Source organism: Felis catus, chromosome B2, assembly GCF_018350175.1.
Source record: "Felis catus isolate Fca126 chromosome B2, F.catus_Fca126_mat1.0, whole genome shotgun sequence".
Classification (NCBI taxonomy): Eukaryota; Metazoa; Chordata; class Mammalia; order Carnivora; family Felidae; genus Felis; species Felis catus.
The window spans coordinates 60,913,026-60,925,996 of record NC_058372.1 but is presented as its reverse complement, the minus strand read 5'-3'; the positions used below and the strand labels follow the sequence as shown (position 1 = coordinate 60,925,996).

The window sequence follows — 12,971 nt, the reverse complement described above, 5'->3', positions numbered from 1 at the left end:
TGCGGCTGAAAGTGAGCCTCAGGGCTTTGAATTGAATCAGAAATGGAATTGGTGGAAGTGACCTACTTACTAACTCAGCAGACAGAGATATGGAACTTGATAGGAAAAAAAAATTACCTAGAAAATTTGCTTTATCAAGATTAACTAAGAATAGAACATAAGAGATAGAAGAGGCAGGGAAAGCAAGGGAGAGTGAGGGAGAAAGGACCAGAGTGAATAAAAATAATTCATTGTGTTTTGTTTTCTGGGGCATCTACTTTACAATCTCTTTGCCATTTCTATTCAAACTTCTAAGTACCTGGGTCTATCTTACATTGCAAGCAAAGTGGGCCTGCTCCCAATTGGCTGATTAACTCACTGCCTTAAATAAAGTTAAATTTGCTGTCCAAAGCCACATTCTGGTTATTACATAGAGGTTTTCTCAGTGAAAATTCCTAACAGATTCCCTCCCAGTGTGTGTGATTCAGGAGTGAAGGTGTGTGATTTTTCATAACTGATGAGAATCTTCTCGTCTTTAGTACTGATTCACCTGGTCAGATTTCTCTCATAGACATCAGTATTGACCAAAGAAAAAAAGAAAACAGAATAGAGGTCTTTCTTCCCAGTTTCCTAGAGACTCCGGGAATTTTTTGTTGTTGTTTTATAAATTACAGTTTCAAAATAAAATGCAATTATGGATGTAAATGGTTGAGAATTTTTACTTGAGTTATTTAAAAAAAATTCATTAAATACACTAGGACTGCAAAGTGCATTTTCCTATATATCAATCAAACTCTGCTCCAAATACTAGGAAAAGTTCAGTGGGACATTATAAAACACAAATTATCATAACACATATTTCCAGTGCTCAAAACCTGCTTTCCAAGTTATCTGTAAGTCCTAACTAAATCTTGTGAGGTAAGTAGTGTCATTCTCATATTAAAGCAGGGGAAATTGTTTATTTTTATGACACATTAAAAATCACAAAGGTGCCAAATTGTCAAGTCACAAAGGTGCTAAATTGTGGAGAGGAGATTGTTGTCTCCAAACCCTATGCATTTTCTACTAAAATGTGCCATCCTCCTGAGAAAATTTCTGAACCTAAGTTGATAAAAAATTATAGAGAATGACAAGAAACTTGTTATGGAAAAACATTTTGTTACTTCAACGTTTTTCTATTGAGTGTCTATAGTGTATAGGGGCTGCTTGTGGGACTGGGGTCAGAAGGTAAATAAAATACAGATTTTTCTGTCATAAAGCTTTCACTGCAGTAATGTTTATATATCAAAGCAGCCCAAATAATATAAATGCATTGCAAGGGACAATTAGAAAATATAAAAACATGAGTAAATTGTGAAGTAAATGTTTTTTACTTCAGAAGAGGTGTGGTCATATATAGGCTATATGGAAAAAAGATGTTTCAGAGCAATCATCATAATGAATAGAAGACACAGAGCCAAATAACCTGTAGCTTTCGAGGGTGATTCTATTTCCTAAAAGTCAGGAGAATTATTTTTTAATGTTTATTTATTTGAGAGAGAGAGAGAGAGAGAGAGAGAGAGCACGTGCACCAGTGGGGCGGGGGGGGGGGGGGCGGCGGACAGAGAGGGAGACAGAGTCTGAAGCAGACTGGGCTCTGTCAGTGCAAAGCCTAAAGTGGGGCTTGAACTCATGAACCCTGAGATCATGACCGAACTGAAGTTGGGTTTCTCAACCGAGTGAGCCACCCAGGTGCCTCCCAAAAGTCAGGAGAATTTTAAAGATAGAGTCCATAAGGAAAGAGAGAAAGTTGCATGAGATCAAGTGTCTGAAGGGTAATATAGTCTAATGGGGGATCCACAATTGTACGTGCCCAGAGCATCCAGGCACATCAAACTGTATCTGAGGGAAGGGGAATGAGGTAGTTAATGAGGTCCGTGGCAAACCAAAAAGCATGTAAGCTGCCTAAATAATCACTACTCAGTTCAACTAATTCTTGCTCTATTAAAAAAAAAAGTGAGTATTCTCATATACTTATTCAAGGCAGTGTAGGACGAGGTCATGCAGAGGACACGATGCGCAGTTGACGAGGGCAGAGGCTCCTCCCACTTGCACACCCTTCCTTGGAAGGCACTTTTTGCCGGGCTGCGCGCCCAGGTCTGTGCGCCATTTTCAGGGAGGCCGACTTGAGAGAGCTCATTTTTGAGACCCTCCGGACGGGGTGATTGTGGAGCTCTTCTTGTCTCTTGGCTGCTCAGGACAAGCCTCTTGCTTAGAAACCTGTCACCTATCCATCCCGAATGATCGGCCTCTTTCTTGGACCTCGCAGTCTCTTCTGATAGGCGTCTTTGGGAGCCATTTTCAGATTTCACACCAGGAACTACCAAATTTGTGAACTAAAAGAAAGGTATGCTATTTAGATTTTTAGGTGAAATCTCTGAATTGGTAATTATGTCAGTAATTTTTTTAAAGTTTATTTATTTATTTTGAGAGAGACAGAGACGGAAACAGTGTGAGCGGGGGAGGGGCAGAGAGGGAGCAACAGAATCTCAAGCAGGCTCCTCACTGCCCAACAGAGACCATGACTGACTTGAGTGAGATCAAGAGTCTGACATTTAACTGACTGAGCCACCCAGGCACCCCTTTTTTAAGAGCTTTTTTTAAAGTTTATCTATTTTGAGAGAGAAAAACAGAGGTAGAGAATTTTCTTAAATGTTTATTTTTCAGAGAGAGAGAGCAGGGGAGGGGCAGAGAGAGAGAGAGAGAGAGGGAGACACAGGATGCGGGGCTTGAACTCTGGAACCATGAGATCATGACCTGAGCTGAAGTGGAATGTTTAAACCACTGAGCCATCCAGGTGTCCCTGTGACACATAATTTAAAAGTGTATACTGAAACCCTGTGAGCCAGAAAAATGCCTGCAGTCCACATATAGCCTCAAGGTGTCTGGTTTGTTCTCTCTGGTCTGAAGGAAACAGTCTTTACTGGATTAGGAATTCTAAAGCTCAGGAACTTTCCCTGGGTGCCTCTGGCCTGCTGTGTAATATTATGTAATAACTTAAAGGCTTTTTGTTTCCATTTACTCAACAGAACAATGGAGGGGATAGCTGACATCTTATATCTTAAGGCTGTTTTGCAGGCCAAATGAGATAATGTAGAATGAAATCTGAAAGGTTCAAAATGCTACTGAGGAATATTTTTATTATTTATAAGAATGATTTATGAATCATGACAAAGATCTATTACTGATCACCAAATAATATATTGTTCCTGTGTTGTCAATTCAGTTTTCATACTGGAGAATTGTTTGTTTTACTATCTTCATAAGAAGCTATTATCACTTTAAAGTGTGTGAAATATCACCAGGATAGCACAATTTATCACTTGGCCAGTCTCAATAGGAAGTAGGTTGATGTGTTCAGACTCAATAGGAAGTAGGTTGATGTGTTCATTTAGAAGTGTTATTTAGGCTCTAGAACTCTGAAGGGCTGTGAGTCTCCCGAGGTTGAGGGTAATTTTGGTATGACTAATACCCTACTGGTCCTCTTTATTATGACTTGTAACTAAACTGAATTTTTAGAAAATATCTGAAGCACACAGCAGTGCTATTAAATTAAATGAATAGACTTAGAAATGAGAGATGTTTAGACAACTTAAGTACCACCTAAAAATCTCAATTTCATACACTCTTGAATAATTAAACTATTCTGTGAGTACTCACCCTTTTATATAGCAATAATTGATTGAACTGGGTAGTGACTTCATTTATGTAGCTGTGTGCCTTCCAATTGGCATGGGCCCATTTACCAGCCCATCCCCTTTCCCTCAGTGGGATTTAAATTGTGTAAACAATTTAAGGAATGAAATTGAGGGGAATGAAATTGAAACCAGTGAAGATGAATGTTTCCAAAACCGACCAGACCATATTGTACCTGATTCCTGTGGGCAGCTGGAAAGTCCAGTTTCTGTGTCCAAAGGAATGTGGTAAACTCGGGCTTGGTTTGCGCAGTTACCAATATCGGAGGGGTAAACCTTCACAAGCAGGTTCTAACAGATCTACAGAAGTCAGCTCCGGGATGCTCAGTTCCACGGAGAGGGCCGTTTTACCTATGTTCACAAGCTTCTGGTTATTTTCTGCTAACCACAAAGATATTGGCACTCTCTACCTTTTATTCAGTGCTTGAGCTGGCATAGTAGGAACTGCCCTTAGCCTTCTCTCCTGATTCAAGCCGAAGTTGGCCAACCTGGCACCTAGTAGGAGACGACCAAATCTACAATGTAATTGTTACAGCCCATGCATTCATGATAATTTTCTTTATAGTAATGCCTATCATGACTGGGATTTTGGAAACTGACTGGTGCCATTAATAACTGGAGCACCAGACATAGCATTCCCTCGAATAAATAATGGATGCTTCTGACTTCTTCCCCATCCTTCCTACTATTACTCACATCATGGATAGTGGAAGTCAGCTCAGGGACTGGATGAACTGTATATCCCCCTCTAGCTGGCAGCCTAGCCCACGCAGAAGCACGTGTGGATCTAACCATCTTTTCCTTACACCTTGCAGGTGTGTCTTCAATCTTAGATGCTATTAATTTTATTACTACAATTATCAATATAAAACCCCCTGCTACGTCTCAGTATCAGACACCCTTTATTTACCTGATCTGTCCTAATTACTGCCGTCTTGCTACTCCTGTCATTACCAGCATTAGCGGCCAGGATACAGACGGAAACTTACATACCACCTTCTTTGATCTTGCTGGAAGGGGAGATCCTATCCTATACCAGCACTTGTTCTGATTTTTTGCGCACCTGGGAGTCTACATCCTAATCTTACCAGGTTTTGGAATAATTACACAAGTGCCACTTATATATCTGGTGACACAGATAGCAGACTAGAACCCATACCCTTAAGTGACTAGAACTGAATTAGTTCGGTGATTTTGCTGGTCACATCTATTTTATTTTTAACATATATCATTTAATAATATAAAGGAATATATTGTAAAGGTACAATTTTATGAGTTTTTGGAAAATATCATCTATGTAAACCCACACAGAAACTAATGTATTTCTAGTATTGCATTAAGTTACTTTATACCCTATCCACATAAACCCCTCCTTTGCCAGGCAACTTCTATTCTGGGTTCCATTGCCATAGACTGTTTTAGCTTGTTCTAGAATTTCATACAAATAGAATACAAATACAAATACAAATACACATATATACTCTCTGAACTCTTGTATTTGGTTTCTTTTGCCCACTGTTTTTAAGATCCATCCATGCCGTTTAGTATATCAGTAGTATGTATATTACTTTCCATTACTCTCCCTCTATTTCTCTTGATTAGTCTCAGGTTTTACCAAAAATGTTTAACTCTTGGCTTTATTGATTTTTTTCTTCCTGTTTGTTCATGTCCTTTTGCACTGACTTCCTCTTATCTTTATCATTCCTTTCTTATCTTTCTTCTATTTATTTTGGATTGCATTAAAGAAAAACCAGAGCTGGACAGTAGTTAAAACGGTAAAAACTGATTTTGTTCAGGAACTAATACAATGGAGGAAAAGAGACCTCAGTAATGAACTGGGCTCAATTCCAAATACTGCATGGACAAAAAAGACTTTTATAGTTAAAGAGTTGGATGTTGATCAGTAGATAGACAGTAACTAAGAAGTAACATCAAGGGTAAGGGGGGCTTCTGTCTAAATCATCTTGGCAAGATTCTTGCTGAAGGCAGGCCAAAGTGATCAGACATCACCTGGATGATGGTGGGGGAAGATGAATTTGGTCAGATATTAAGATGATCAGATCTTGAGGGTGGAGGATTCTCTCCAAAATTATTTCTTCTTTCTACTGATTCTTGCTATATCTTCTTGCTAAAGAAGTGATTTCTTCTTGCTAAGAATCTTGCTAAAACTGGGTGATGCAGGCCCAATGAAAATGGACACTGAAGCCCACTTTAAAGGAGTTTGACTAAAGTTTGGTCAAGAAGAGAGTCTGTCAGCCGAATTTACTGTAATACTGGTTTCTTAAGATGTAGGTCCAAGTCATTTATTTTACAATTTTCTTCTTTTCTAATATAACCATTTTAAGCCACAAATTTCCCTGTCTGACTACTTTGGCAGTATTCCACAAACTTTAATATGCTGTGTTTTCATTATCATTCAGTTTGAAATATTTTCTAATTTCCCTTGATATTTCTTCTTTGTTCATGGGTTATTTAGAGGAGTGTTGCTTAATTTTCAAATGTTTGGGGATTTCCTAGGTATTTTAAAAATCAATTTCCAGTTTATTACTGTTGGGGTCAGATAAAATGCTTTGTGTGATTTTAATATTTTAGAATTTATTGAGACTTATTTATAACCTAGTATATGGTCTGTCTTGGTGAATGTTCATGTGCCCTTGAAATGAATGTGCATTTTGTAGTTATTGGCTGTAGTGTTCCATAAAAGAAAACAAAACAAAAATAGATCAGGTTCGTTGACGTTGTTCATTTATATGACAGCCTTACTAATGTTTGACTGGTGTTTCAATCACAGAGAAAGGGATGCTACAGTTTCCAAATATGATTGTGGATCTGCCTATTTTGTCTGTTAGTCATGCCATTTGCTTCCTGTGTTTTGAGTTACTGTTATGAAGTGCACACACACACACACACACACACATTTAGTACATGTCGAATCTATACTTTCGTCATTAAGAAATTATCCTGTTTATCCTGTTAATACCTTATTTTTTGAAGTCTACTATGCTATCGACATGGTTATTTCAGCTTTCTTATGTGTAGGTTTTGCATGGCATATCATATTTTTACTTTCAACTTGTCTGTCCTTATATATATATAAAATATATTTCTTCTAAAATGTGTCAGATTGGGGGCACCTGGGTGGCGCAGTCGGTTAAGCGTCCGACTTCAGCCAGGTCACCATCTCGCGGTCCGTGAGTTCGAGCCCCGCGTCAGGCTCTGGGCTGATGGCTCAGAGCCTGGAGCCTGTTTCCGATTCTGTGTCTCCCTCTCTCTCTGCCCCTCCCCCATGCATGCTCTGTCTCTCTCTGTCCCAAAAATAAATAAACGTTCAAAAAAAAATAAAAAAAAAATGTGTCAGATTGGATCTTGTTTTTTTGTATTCATCTGATGACCTCTGATTTTTAATTGAAGTGTGTAATCCATTTTAATTTCACATAGGGTTGATATGCTATTTGTTTTCCCCTTGCCACCTTTCTTTGTTATTCTAAGTTTCTTCATGTCCTGTCTTGTTATGGATTAATGTATATTATAAATACCTGTTATCAAGTAATAATTATTATCACTAGAATTAATTATAAATATTAAAATATTATATTATTGATTTTTATTGTATTGCTCCTTATATAAATTTGTTCCATTAGTGTTTTGAATTAATATTATTTTATTTTATATATAATGTAAAATTTTTTAAGTGGTATAATTCCATTATTACATCTCCCATCTGTTGTGATATTTCTGTCATATATTTTGCTTCTAAGTATGTTATAAACTGTAAATGTGTATATGTTACTTTGCTTTGAACCAGCAATTGATGTTTAATGGATTTAAGAAAAGAAAAGTTACAATATTTTATATTAATCCATATATTTACCATTCCCAGTTCTCCTTTCTTCCTTTCAATCTGAAATTCCAACTTCTCACATTTCCGTTTAGCTTGAACTTCTTAAACAGTTTTCCTTTGAGATTCTGCTAGCACCAAATTCTCTCAGCTTTCACGTATTTAAAATGTCTTTATCTTTCATCTTTGAAACACATATATTCTTAAGTTTATTTATTTATTTTGAGAGAGAGAGAGAGAGGGAATGTGCCTGCAAGATATGAAGAGAGAGAGAGAGAGAGAGAGAGAGAGAGAGAGAGACGAGAAGCCCAAGCAGGCTCTGTGCTGTCAGTAGGGAGCCCGACAAGGGGTTGGAACTCCACTCCAAAAATCAAGAATCAGATGCTTGACCAACTGACTGAGCCACCGAGGCACCTTGAAACATATTTTTTTGTCAGATATAAAATAACAGGTTGACATTTTTCTTTTAACCCCTTAGCAGTGTTATTCATTGTTTTTTGAATTCCAATTTTTTTTTAATTTTTTTTCAACGTTTTTATTTATTTTTGGGATAGAGAGAGACAGAGCATGAACGGGGGAGGGGCAGAGAGAGAGGGAGACACAGAATCCGAAACAGGCTCCAGGCTCCGAGCCATCAGCCCAGAGCCTGACGCGGGGCTCGAACTCACGGACCGCGAGATCGTGACCTGGCTGAAGGCGGACACTTAACCGACTGTGCCACCCAGGTGCCCCGAATTCCAATTTTTTTTGATGAAAGATCAGATGACATTCTTAATTTTATCTTTGCTCTTATTTTTTTTTTTTTTTTTGATTTGTCTTTGTTTTTCAATAATTTGGCAAGGATGTGTTTACATGTGGAGTTCTTTATATTTAATTTTTGTGGAGTTACTGAAATTGTTTTTGATCAAATTTGAAAACCTTAGTACAAATTTTCTTTAAAGGATTTTTCCTATCCTATTCTCTTTTCTTTGGAGATTCTAATTAATTCATGATAGATGGCTTGAAGCTGTGCCACAGGTCATTCTTCTATTTTCTCCGGGATTCACTTTAGGTGGTTTTATGGACTAGTCTTCAATGTTACTAATACTTTATTCTTTTAGGTAAAATTTGCCAATAATACCATCTAATATATTTTTTGTTTCATATATTGCATAGATTATTTTATGTAGCTTTAAAATCTCCCTTAAATTTCTCAATTTCTCCTCCCATTATGTCATATCAGTCTGAATCTATGGTCTTTAACATACTATCCATAGTTATTTTAAAATTCCTACCTACTAATTCTAACATCTGGTTTAACTATGGATATTTATTTGTTCACTTATTTTTCTTTTGACTATGAGTCACATTTTGCTGTTTCTTTTCATTTTGTACCTTCCTCTGAAGTTTTGTGCATTATATTAATAATTAAGTGAGTCACAGATCACCTTGAATTTTGAGGCTTTTTAAAAATACTCCATTTTATTATTTGGTTTGGTTTGGTTTGGTTTTCCTGAAGACTCAATGGTAATCCCAAATATCTCTGACTAGAGATATTTGCTTGTACCTATGTGTATTGATCAAAGCTGCCAACAGAAATCTGTCATTGCCCCAAGATATGGATTATCCTTTCTTTTCTTTTTTTATAAATTAATTAATTAATTTACTTTTAATTTACATTCAAGTTAGTTAGCATATAGTGCAATAATGCTTTCAGGAGTAGATTCCAGTGATTCATCACCTATGTATAACACCCAGTGCTCATCCCAACAAGTGTCCTCCTTAATGCCCCTTACTCGTTTAGCCCATCCTCCCACCTACAGCCCCTCCAGCAACCCTCAGTTTGTTCTTTGTATTTAAGGGTCTCTTGTGTTTTGTCCCCCTCCCTGTTTTTATATTATTTTTGCTTCCCATCCCTTGTGTTCATATGTTTTGTACCTTAAATCCCACATTTGAGTGAAATCATACGATATTTGTCTTTCTATGACTGACTTATTTTGCTTAGCATAATACCTTCTAGTTGCATCTACACTGTTGCAAATGGCAAGATTTCATTCTTTTTGACTGCTGAGTAATATTCCATTGTATATATACATATATATACCACATCTTCTGTATCCATTCATATGTCAATGGACATTTGGGCTCTTTCCATACTTTGGCTACTGTTGATAGCGCTGCTATAAACAGTGGGGTGCATGTGCCCCTTCGAAGCAGCACACTTGTATCCCTTTGATCTATACTTAGTAATGCAATTGCTGGGTCATAGGGTAGTTCTATTTTTAATTTTTTTAGGAACCTGCATACTGTTTTACATAGTGGCTGCACCAGTTTGCATTCCCACCAGGAGTGTAAAAGAGATCCTCTTTCTCCAAGTCCTCACCAACATCTATTGCTGCCTGAGTTGTTAATTTTAGCCATTCTGACAGGTGTCAGGTGGTATCTCATTGTGGTTTTGATTTGTATTTCCCTGATGATGAATGATGTTGAGCATTTTTTCATGGGTCTGTTAACCAACTGAATGTCTTCTTTGGAGAAGTGTCTATTCATGTCTTTTGCCCATTTCTTCACTGGCTTATTTATTTTTTGGTTGTTGAGTTTGATAAGTTCTTTATACATTTTGGATACTGACCCTTTATCTGATATGTCATTTGCAAATATCTTCTCCAATTCCATCGGTTGCCTTTTAGTTTTGCTGATTGTTTCCTTTGCAGACCCATAACCAGTAAAGAAATTGAATTAGTAATAAAAAATCTACCAAAACACAAGAGTCCAGGGCCAGATGGCTTTCCAGGGGACTTCTACCAAACATTTAAAGAAGAGTTAATACCTATTCTCTTGAAGTTGTTCCAAAAAATAGAACTCATTCTATGAAGCCAGCATTACCTTTATTCTGAAAGCAGACAAAGACCCCACTGAAAAGGAGAACTACAGACCAATTTTCCTGATGAACATGGATGCAAAAATTCTCAACACAGTACTTGCCAACTGGATCCAACAATACATTAAAAGAATTATTCACCATGACCAAGTGGGATTTATACCTGGGATGCAGGGCTGGGTCAATATCTGCAAAACAATCGATGTGATACCTCATGTCAATAAAAGAAAGGATAAGAACCACATGATCCTCTCAGTAGATGCAGAGAAAGCACTTGAGAAAATACAGCATCCATTCTTGATTAAAAAAAACCCTCAAGAAAGTAGGGATAGAAGGACTACATCTCAAGATAGTAAAAGACATATATGAAAGACCCAATGCTAATATCATTTCAATTGGGAAAAACTGAGAGCTTTCCTCCTAAGGTCAGGAACGTGACAGCGATGTTCACTCTCGCAACTGTTATTCAACATAGTATTAGAAGTCTTAGCCTCAGCAGTCAGACAACACAAAGGAATAAAAGTCATCCAAATCGGCAAGGAGGAAGTCAAACTGTTAATCTACTCAGACAACATACTCTATAGGGAAAACCCAAAAGATTCCACTAAAAAACTGCTAGAACTGATCCATGAATTCACCAAAGTCATAGGACATAATTTCAATGTACAGAAATCTGTTGCATTCCTATACACCAATAATGAAGCAACAGAAAGAGAAATCAAGGAATCAATTCCATTTACAATTGCACCAAAAACCATAAAATACCAGGAATAAAACTAACCAAAGAGGTGAAAAATCTATACACTGAAAACTATAGAAAGCTTATGAAAGAAATTGAAGAAGGCACACACAAAAATGGAAAGATCCCATGCTCATGGATTGGAAGAACAAATATTGTTAACATGTCAATACTACCCAGAGCAATCTACATATTCAATGCAACACCTATCCAAATAACACCAGCATTCTTCACGGTGCTAGAACAAAGAATCCTAAAATTTGTACGGAACCAGAAAAGACCCTGAATAGCCAAAACAATCTTGAAAAAGAAAACCGAAGCAGGAGGCATCACATGCCTGGACCTCAAGGTGTATTATAAAGCTGTAATCATCAAGACAGTATGGTACTGGCACAAAAACAGACAGCTGGATGAATGGAACAGAACAGAGAACCCAGAAATGGACTCACAAATGTATGACCAACTAATATTTGACAAAGCAGGAAAGGATATTCAGTGGAATAAAGACAGTCTCTTCAGCAAATAGAAAAATGAACCTGACCCACTTTCTTACACCATACATAATCATAAACTCAAAATGGATAAAAGACCTAAGTGTAAGACAGGAAGCCTTCAAAATCCTAGAGGAGAAAGCAGGCAAAAACCTCTTTGACCTCGGCCACAGCAACTTCTTACTTAATACGTCCCTGGAAGCAAGGGAAACAAAAGCAAAAATGAACTATTGAGACCCCATCAAGATAAAAAGCTTCCCTTCATTTCTTAATAGTCATGTTATTCTCAAAGCTGATGAGTGGGTTGCAATCACTGGAAATGTTGCAGATTTTTTCATAATTTTGAATTCTTGCCCTATTGAATACCTGATCCACAGGGAGCAAAGGTTGGGGTTTGATTTCTACACTAATTTCAATTCATGCCCTAAAAATAATGGAAATACAGGCAAAGCCATTTACCTAACAGAAATACCAATCCCCTCCCTGACCTGCAAGGGTGTCTTCTCCCATGAAGACTTACATATTACTACAATCTGATGGTTCATTTTCAAAATTCAATGAAATACAGCCTAATCCACAACCATTTTATTATTACATTTTCTTTAAAATTTGAATTACATAACTGCTCCCAGAATGATAGGTATATTTAATACTATTAGATGTCAGTCTACAGTACTGAGCATACAGGTAAAGGATAGATTCTCTTTGTCATTCTTGTGCTTTAATCTTATCTACAGCATCAGTAGACATTTCTCCAGCTTCCCTGACTTTGGTACATTCAGTGGCTGAATATTGGGAACCAAGCAAACAGGTGTATTCTCCTGAGTTTATGGTTCAGAACTGGCACATCATCTATTCTAGCTGAAGTAGAATAAAATGTTATAATAAAAAAACATAAATTCTAGACATCTAAAATGTCAAAGAAGTCATGATAGGCAAAGAGCAAGAAAAAGGAAAGTCGGGATGGTGGTGTGTGTGTGTGTTTATCTTCTATTCAAATGCATCTTGAGCATTTTTGACTGCTTTACTTATTTCCGTTTCCAAATTTTTTCTCTATTATTCTACAGAATAATTGTAGCTGAGATAGATATGACTCATCATTTTGGGGAAAATCATAAATTTTAATGGAATATTGTTCTAGTTCAGTTTTTTTAATAAATTATTTAATAAAGCTAAATTATTTCCTAATTTTTTGGATATATATGCTGCAGCTGTTCATTAATAACTGCACATCTATTTATTTTTCTATACTGTAGCACTGGAAAAAATGAGACTTTTGAAGGGCAAACTAGTTTTCATTTCTTTTTTTTAAGCTTATTTATTTACTTTG

At 36.9% G+C, this 12,971-nt stretch overlaps 1 long non-coding RNA gene across 1 annotated transcript in view; it reads left to right on the top strand.

Annotated features, from left to right (window-relative positions):
* Window positions 1-1,838: 1,838 nt before the first annotated feature.
* Window positions 1,839-12,971, top strand: part of LOC123385420 — a 289,914-nt gene continuing 278,781 nt past the window's right edge. The window contains exon 1 of the long non-coding RNA XR_006597883.1: window positions 1,839-2,365. This is a non-coding gene — a long non-coding RNA (uncharacterized LOC123385420). The remainder of the gene's footprint in view (window positions 2,366-12,971) is intronic.